Raw genomic sequence first — 9,402 nt, 5'->3', positions numbered from 1 at the left:
TCTCCAATATTCCAAGCTTATCGTGCTACTACGCGGATAAAATCTCCAAGTACTATTCACTATTTTTACTAAACGCGCTCTAGGAAATTAATTTTCGAAACGAATCATTTTAAAAATATAACGAAGATATACTACCACTTATTTAGGTCTAATAAGACTAGAAAATATTCCTTGGAAATAAAATCCAAATTAAATAATTTATTAAGCCATAAATTAGGCATAAAATAATAGTTTTTGCGAGTCCTCACATCCTCTCCCCCTTAAGAAAATTTCGTCCTCGAAATTTACCTTGGTCGATGAACAAGTCTGGATACTTCTCCCTGATTGTCTCTTCAACTTCCCATGTTGCTTCCTCTACTCCATGGTTCTTCCATAAAACTTTCACTAGTGGTATCTGCTTGTTCCTCAATTCTTTCACCTTTCGATCCAGAAGTTTTACCGGTCTTTCCTCATAGGTCAGGGTTTCATCAATCTCAATATTCTCCGGTTGTAAAACATGAGAGGGGTCTGGATGATACTTCTTAAGCATGGACACATGAAACACGTTATGGATACGAGATAAACTCGGTGGTAATTCCAGCTTATAGGCTACATTCCCAACTCGCTGAATAATCTTATAAGGCCCTACAAACCTTGGTTGTAGTTTCTTCCCTTTTCCGGACATCAAACTTGCTTTTAAAGGCGTAATCTTGAGAAATACCATATCTCCAATAGTGAACTCCAAATCCTTCCTCCGATTGTCGGCATAACTTTTTTGTCTACTCTGAGCGGTTTGAATTCTTTGCCGTACCAATTTCACCTTTTCATTAGCCTCCTCAATCCAAGATACAGTAGTCGTGTCTAAGATTTTCCGTTCACCTACTTCATCCCAACAAATTGGGGATCTACACTTCCGACCATAAAGTGCTTCGTACGGAGCCATTTGAATAGAAGAGTGAAAACTATTATTGTAGGCAAATTCCACTAAAGTCAAAAACTTACTCCAATTTTCTCCAAAATCCAGTACACAAGTCCTCAACATGTCCTCAAGAGTTTGAATTGTTCTTTCAGATTGTCCATCAGTCTGGGGATGATAGGTGGTACTAAAGTTCAACTTAGTCCCCAACACTTCTTGCATCTTTTGCCAAAACCTCGAAACAAATCTTGGATCCCTATCCGACACAATACTCACAGGTATACCATGTAGTCTGATGATCTCATCCAAGTACAATCTGGCCAACTTCTCCAATGGATATTTCATATTAATCGGCAGAAAATGAGCCGATTTAGTCAACCTATCTACTATCACCCAAATGGCATCATGGCCTCTCTGTGTCCTTGGTAAGCCTGATACAAAATCCATGGTAATATTTTCCCATTTCCACTCAGGTATTTCTAGAGGTTGCAAAAGCCCAGATGGTTTCTGATGCTCGGCTTTAACCTGTTGACAAACCAAGCATGTCTGAACAAATTGGGCAATTTCCTTCTTCATATTTTTCCACCAATATAGACTCTTCAAGTCTTGGTACATTTTATTCCCTCCTGGATGTACTGTAAACTTTGATCGGTGTGCCTCTTCCAAAATTTCTTTTCTAAGCCCTTCATCCTTTGGCATAACCACCCGATTTCGAAATCTTAATATTCCATCTGATCCCAAAGTGAAATCGGTCTGGTCTCCCATCTTGACTTTCTCCACCAACTTTTGCATTTCAGGGTCCTTTTCCTGAGATTCCGTAATACGTCCCAATAAAGTGGAGGTTATCACAATATTCCCCAAAATCACTTTCCTTGGTTCTAATCGAGGATTCCAATAGCTAACTTCCTCCAACAATCGAAATTCCTTAACCATCAATCCAGCCATTTGTACCTGACGGCTCAAAGCATCGGCCACTACATTGGCCTTCCCAGGATGGTACTTAATAATGCAGTCATAATCTTCCAGAAATTCCATCCATCTACGTTGCCTCAAATTCAGCTCCTTCTGAGAAAATAAGTACTTAAGGCTTTTGTGATCTGTAAAAACCTCAAATGTCACTCCGTATAAGTAGTGTCTCCATTTCTTCAAAGCAAAGACCACAGCCGCTAACTCCAAATCATGGGTCGGATAGTTTCCTTCATGCGGCTTCAATTTTCTAGAGGCATAAGCTATCACTTTATCATTTTGCATCAAAACACATCCCAAACCTTCCTTAGATGCATCGGTGTAAACCACAAAACTATCATGTCCATTTGGTAGAGCTAGAACAGGCGCTCTAGTCAACCGTCTTTTCAACTCCTGAAAACTTCCTTCACACTTAGAACTCCAAATAAATTTTCCATTTTTCTTGGTCAACTCAGTCATAGGTCCAGCGATTTTCGAAAAATCCTGGATGAATCTCCGGTAATACCCTGCCAATCCTATAAAACTCCGAACTTCCGTTGGATTTTCCGGTCGTTTCCATTTCGAAACAGCTTCCACTTTAGCTGGATCCACTTTAATCCCATCCTTAGAAATTATATGCCCTAGGAAAGTCACTTCCTTTAGCCAGAATTCACACTTGCTAAACTTAGCATATAGCTGATGTTCCCTCAAGATTTGTAAAACCATTCTCAAATGTTTCTCATGATCTTTCACATTCTTAGAATACACCAAAATGTCATCAATGAAGATCACCACAAATTGATCCAAGTAAGGCTTAAAAACCCTATGCATTAAATCCATGAAAGCGGCAGGTGCATTGGTTAACCCAAAAGGCATTACTGCAAACTCGAAGTGCCCATACCTCGAGTTAAAAGCAGTCTTAGGTATGTCTTTCTCCAAAATCCTCAATTGATAGTAACCTTGCCTTAGATCCAACTTTGAAAACACTACCGCCCCTTGCAGTTGGTCAAACAGTTCATCAATGTGGGGTAGTGGATATTTATTCTTAACCGTAACATCATTTAAACCTCGATAATCTATACATAACCTCAAACTCCCATCTTTCTTCTTTACAAACAAAACTGGGGCTCCCCACGGAGAATCACTCTCTCGTATAAAACCCCGTTCCAACAAGTCCTGTAATTGTAACTTCAACTCCTTCAACTCAGCCGGAGCCATCCTGTATGGTGTCCTTGATATAGGTGCTGTTCCCGGAGCTAAATCAATTTTAAAAGCTATTTCCCGTTCCGGAGGTAGAGACTCCAATTCTTCAGGAAAAACATCAGAAAATTCTTTTACTACCGGTGTGTCCTCCAGATTCACCTTATCGTTAGGGGTATTAATAAGAAAAGCCAAATACCCTTGAGCTCCTTTACTTAACAACTTTCTAGCCCGAATTCCCGAAATAAGTGCAGACGAGGCTAACTTACCCCTCACATCCAATTTCAAGGTCGCTTCCCCTGGAATACACAATTCTACAATTTTCGTCCTACAATTCAGTTGGGCATTATAACGGGCTAACCAATCCATCCCTAGGATCACATCATATCCTTTAATCGCTAAGCCTATCAAATCGGCCAGCAATTTTCTTTCCCTCACGCAAATTTCACTATTCTTATACACCATATTAGCAATTAGACTTTTGTCCCCAGTGGGTGTTTTAACCTCCAAGTCATATGGTAACTTAATTGGCTTCAAGTCTATTCCACTCATGAAATCAGGGTTTACAAAAGAGTGCGTTGCACCCGGATCAATTAAAACCCTAGCTAGGCGGTGAAAGATTGGAATGGTACCTTCGACCACTTCGGTCGCCTCTGGAGCTTGTGGATAGTCCAATGCGTAGACCCTAGCCGGTACTTTCGGTCGACTCCCTCCGGCACTGGTCTGCTTAGAGGTTGATTTTTCAGGCCTCTGCAGGCTTCCCCCTGTCTTCAACGATTTCGGACAATTCGCGATTTGATGCTCAGTGCTCCCACACAGCAAGCATTTTCCCAGCTTTCTCCAGCAGTCATTCTCAGAGTGGTTGGATTTACCACAATACCCACAAGTAACTTGAGGGGTCACAGTCGATCCTACAGATGGTACTCCCCTAGCTTGAGTTGTCCCGCTACGACCTCCCCTAGATAGAGCTCCCCTAGAAGCTCCAGCAGTTCTCGTTCCTCCTTCCCCTCTTCCCTTTTTAGAAGGGTGTACAAACTTACTGGTCTGCCCAGTAGTGCGACTAGGGAAATTCCTTTTTCTATTGTGGAAATCCCTCACTTGAGATCTTGCATTCTCAACCCTTTGCGCTTTCTCTAAAGCCTCAGTAAAAGTAGAGATTTGGGCCGCAGCCAGGCCCTCCTGAAGTTCCACATTAAGTCCCTGTATGAACCTTCTAATCCTCCTCCGTTCATTGGCCACTAGCTCAGGAGCATATTTGGAAAGTTTAGTGAACTTCCCTTCATACTCTGCTACAGTAAGGGTTCCTTGTTTTAACTTAATAAATTCGTCCTCCCTTTTTTCTTGAATTAAGGGCGGAAGAAACTTTTCATTAAACTCCCTTGCGAAATTCTCCCAAGTCCAAGGGGTTTGAGCTCTTTCCCATTTTCCTTTTATCAAATCCCACCAAGCACGGGCTACTCCCTCAAATTGAAAAGCAGCAAAGTTCACTCGCCTATCCTCAGTATAGTCTAGAGCGGCGAATATGTTGGTCATCCTTTCTAACCAATTCTCCGCTACTTCGGGGTCAGGTTCACCCATAAACTTAGGCGGGTTAAACTTTAGGAATCTTTCCAGAGCTCTATCCTCTCCTCTATCCTGGCCCCCAGGTTGGTTAAATGGTCCAGGACCCTGTCTCTCCGCTAGACGTTCTAGGATATCAGTCATCCTATTGATGGCAGTAGCCACTTGGTTACCCTCAACGTTTTCCTGTCCCTGGGTCGGTCCAGTTGCCGATCCCTGGTCATCCCCCTGAGGTTGGGCCTGTCTAGACGCTCGCCCACGGCCTCGACCACTCCTTAATCCTTCCATTAGTCTAAACGTGCCTAGTGCAAGAAATAAATTAATTTAAGCAGAAAACAAGAGTTATATCGAATTTAGAACTAACCAAGAAAGCATTGAAATTAACAATAATTTACATTTATAAGCATGTCAAGTTCGTACAATTAGCAAGTTAGGGACAATTCACAAAATATAGCACACAGGTGCTCAAAAGTATACTTTTAGTCACAGAAGACTAAAGTAAGAACAAGTGCCCAAAAGTAGGCCACACAAGCATGCAAAATACAATGGCCTCGGCACTCGCGTCACCCTAACTAGTCCTAACTGTACCAGTCAAAAGTCAAAAGGGGTCAACGACCAAGATCCTAGTCCATAGCAGGGCTATCAGGAGGAACCTCCTCCTCGGGATCCTCCTCCGGATCCTCCTCCTCATCATCAGGAATCACCTCAGCAGCGTCCTCAACCAATCTAGTCGCATCAGCCAGAATCTCGAAAGCCCGAGTACGGACATCCCGTCCTAGCCTAGTAAGTCGAGCCCTAGTATCCCGAAGCTCCTCATTAACCACTGCAGATGTGGCTACCTCACCCTCCAGCACTTCCTCAAGCTCAACAATCCGCTCACCCTGAGCGCCAACCATCTGCCTAAGCTCATCTACCTCAGCCTGTAAATCACGGTTGGCATCCACCAACTGACGACACTCGTCGTCCAGAGCATGCACTAGATGGTTCGGGTAGGCGAAAGTCAACCTACACAAACATCGCGGGTATCTGTCATAGGGTGAGTAGCGTACACGAGCTCCTCCTGCTATAGATCGGTAGTAGATAGTCCTAAGGGGCTCGTAATGACCATTCGCATGGCCATTCCCATTAGCTTCCGGGGCTCCATTTCCGTCATCCATACCTGCAAAATAAAATAATAATACCTTTCGGGTTAGAAACTTAAATCACTACCTAATTCCAATATCCTGCAATGCATGCCTAACTTAATCGTTGGTTCATCCCAATCATCACTTGAGGTAGGGCTAACTTAGTTGCTAGCTCGCCTCAAGTATCACTTAGGGTAAGATTAAGTTATCCCATATCGAGTCTTAAAGGTAGAGTATCTAATATGTCTCCCATATAGACCTCTAACCTAGTGCTCTGATACCAACTGTGACGCCCCACATCTCCCTAAGGCGGACCAAAGGGTATCCGCGGACGCCTGCCCAGCTCACGCCAGGACTCAAGCAATTCCATTCAATTTAAAATTGAACTAAACACTTCGACGAGAGCAACATGAATACAATAATGCGGAAGCGTTCAAGCTTAATAAGTCACTTAATGTATATCCAGTACATCGGGTAATCATGAAACGACTTAAATTCAAAGTACACATCAGGGCCCAAACTTTTCAAGTTTACAATTTCCACAAGTACAACCCAAACCAGGGCCTAGTCAAAATATATAACAGGAGTCTTAACAAAATTACAACGGATGGTTTCTCCATATCTCTCCAAGAGTCGGTCCTGTTAAGGAAAACAAAACTATAGGGTGAGCTAAACGCTCGTGAGGCCAAGAACACACATGCAAGCACTTAGTCAAATAACAATCCCAGATTTAATAAATAAAGCCATGTCTTTTCAATAATCAATCAATCAAACAGGAAAAGTAATCAGAAACAATTCAAGGATATAGTAGCTCTCAGGAGCTAAGTTCCACTCGATCTGCCGTTGTCATTCGTATACCTTCCCGCATTGACCCTCCTGTCAACCGGGTCGGTATTTCCATTTCCGTAGATCACCACTTACTTCCCTCCGTCCACCGTACACCCCAAGGGCCCACAATGGCCAATATTGGGCGATACTCAACGAGTATGCCAAGCAAGACCTCTTATTAGGTCGAGCTTATTTGTATCTCATGGCTCGTCCAAATCCCCGACCAAGCCCATTACTGGCTCGAGTCTAAGGACGGCCTATGAGTTTGGGCGTCCCCCATTCATTTGAAAGTCGAGGAGGTTCACTCCAACGACATAAGCATTCATGACATAACATTGCATTTCATTCATTCATTCAATACATTTCATTCATTCATTTGAAATTAGAACGAGTGCGATAAAGTACGCACCCGCCCTTATTTTTAAAACTTTCAACAAATCCCACAAATAAGCTAGTATCAAAATTCACACACTTGACACTCACCGAGCAATTCAATAAGAATTATTTTCCGGAAGTTCAAGTGTCCACGGTGAGATCCTCTTGAAGGTCTCCTTGCGCGCCTGGCAATTTAATAGTGGATAATCACACAATTAACCCACTTATCAAGAAAGATTGTACACTAGTACAATCTAAGAATTATTTTGCAAAAAGGAACCTCAATTACACGTAGATCGAGGTTCAACTTGCCTTTTATTAGGTACAATATTATTTGAGTTTTTATCATGAAAATCGAGGGCAAAACGTTTGAATAATACTAAGAGAATTAAGAGTTTTGGAAAAAAAAACTCCTTTGCCTTGAAAAGTGAGAATTTCAGTTTTATCCTAAATCTTTGAAAAATCGTAACTCGCTCGGTATAAGTCGAGAATTGGAAAACTTTATACCGTTGGAACCCTCTGAGAGAGTACTATAAGTTCCTAGAAGACACTTTTCCATGAATCGAAGTGAAAAGTGGTCAAAAATGGGCTTGAAGACGCAGGGTGGGTTTTCATGGCAGAATTAAGTTGGATTTCGGCCAACTTTGGAAATTCGGCACGATTCACACGTTGCAAACCGGCCTCTGAAATTTTCAGCTCAATTAGTGTTGCAAGTGAAGTGTATGACAAAACAAGCGGATCAAGAATCGGAGTTTCGAGCACCGAGATACGGTAGCCCGAAGTTGAGCAAATTCAAGACTGGATGAGAATTTTCCAGATTTGAACCTCTAACTTTAGTAATTCAATTGGGTATCGAAACGAACTTGAATTGGCACCAAAATTGGCAGTATTTCAATACTATATGGAAAGTATCTCTCTATCAAATTTCGGGGAAAAATACCTTCGGCAAGGTAGTTAATTAGCCCACCAAAGTTCAAGAAAAATCCTAAGGCAATCTGCCTTTGACTTGCATTTCCCAATTTCCAATCGTCTAACCAAGAAAGTTATCCAACCATGGTTCATTTGTGAAATAAGGGTCTAAGATACATCCATGATATCTTTGGTAAGTGTTTAATATCAAGAACATCAACTAACAAGTTCACTCCAAGATTTTGTTCCAAACCAGTCCAAAGATTAGGGTTTTCCAAAACAGAGCAGTCCACTTGCTTCAGTCACAACTCAGTCATTATAGCTCGAAATCGAGCATGGCTTATGCCGTTGGAAAATGCATTCATAGAGTTAAAATATCACAGAAGAAATCGTTTCCAAATTCGGCACCCATCTGGTTCCAATTCGGGCATCAAGTTGCTGCCTGAACACTTCATTCCAGAAGAACAGAGTAACAGGACAGCAAACTTAAAACATTTGGTTCGGCTTGCTCACAAAGAATCAGAACGTGAATTATATACCAAATTAAAGCTAGGAATGTCTAGTTTCAAACGCCACTGACGGCACATGATTTCGACATCCGAGGACAGAGTTATAGCCAAAATACTACTGCTGGTCAGAGCATACGCGAATCAGTTTTCCAGATTTGCTGGTTTCTAAAACAAATTCATTTGCCCATTCAAACCTCATTATTTTTCAATGAAATTTTTCACACATCTAATACATCCTACAAACATCCAATTCAAGCCATTAAACCATTAAAAATTGGCCTGGAAATGGCCGAACATGGCAGGGGCAAAATCGGAAATTTTAGCTTCTTACACCCAATGAAGTTCCTACTAATTACCCACCACTAATGCATCATTATAATCACTAAACCAACAATATAATCACCATCAATCATCACATCACCAACAACAACCCAAGTGTGGGAATTCCAAGAGCCCACAATCACATTTTTACACCATACAAAAGCTAACCAAATGCATGCATGAACTTAACAAGGCAAAGGGTAGATCATCACTTACTTTGGGGTTGATGTTCAAGCAGAATTTCGGTCCTTTTTGCCCCAGAAAAACCGTGAGTTTTAGCTCTCTTTTGCAGCTCAAAATGCTCCTCAAGTGTCAAGCTAGGTGTGGTGCAAGTTTGGTTAAATTTGGAGGTGATTTGGGGTGGTTTTTGGGTGGGATTAGTGTGCAGAAATTTTAGAACAAGGAGTTAGAGAGAGGGAGTGTTTTGGCCGGCCATGAGGAGAGAGAAGAGAGAGTGTGTTTGATCTAAGTTAGCTTCCAAGAGAAGGTGCAATGTGTGGTGCAAAATCACCCAAAAGTCAACTCTCATTAGGGGCCGTTTGGTGCGATTACGGCTCGATTTTTTTTTCGCACGTTTGGTTCACTAGTGCACTAAACCTCCAAGGCATATATATTCATGTAAATATTATTCACTCTTAGTTGTCCCGAAATAAGGGTCTAAAGTCTCCCAATCGAAGTCGCGCGTGTGAAAACGCGTACCGTCAATTTTACAGCTATAACGCGAAACTTTCGAAAA

General features: G+C 41.9%; 1 long non-coding RNA gene across 1 annotated transcript; it reads right to left on the bottom strand.

Moving 5' to 3' along the window:
• Positions 1 to 6,260: 6,260 nt before the first annotated feature.
• On the bottom strand, positions 6,261 to 9,023 carry LOC140016031 (uncharacterized). The gene is made up of 2 exons (XR_011822359.1): positions 8,883 to 9,023; positions 6,261 to 6,363 (listed from the first exon to the last, which is right to left on the bottom strand). It is a non-coding gene; the product is annotated as an uncharacterized lncRNA (long non-coding RNA).
• Between the last annotated feature and the right edge of the window lie 379 nt (positions 9,024 to 9,402).

This window comes from Coffea arabica, chromosome 10c (genome assembly GCF_036785885.1).
Source record: "Coffea arabica cultivar ET-39 chromosome 10c, Coffea Arabica ET-39 HiFi, whole genome shotgun sequence".
Taxonomy (NCBI): Eukaryota; Viridiplantae; Streptophyta; class Magnoliopsida; order Gentianales; family Rubiaceae; genus Coffea; species Coffea arabica.
Note: the sequence above shows the minus strand (reverse complement) of the source record. Positions and strands in the feature narration are given on the sequence as shown.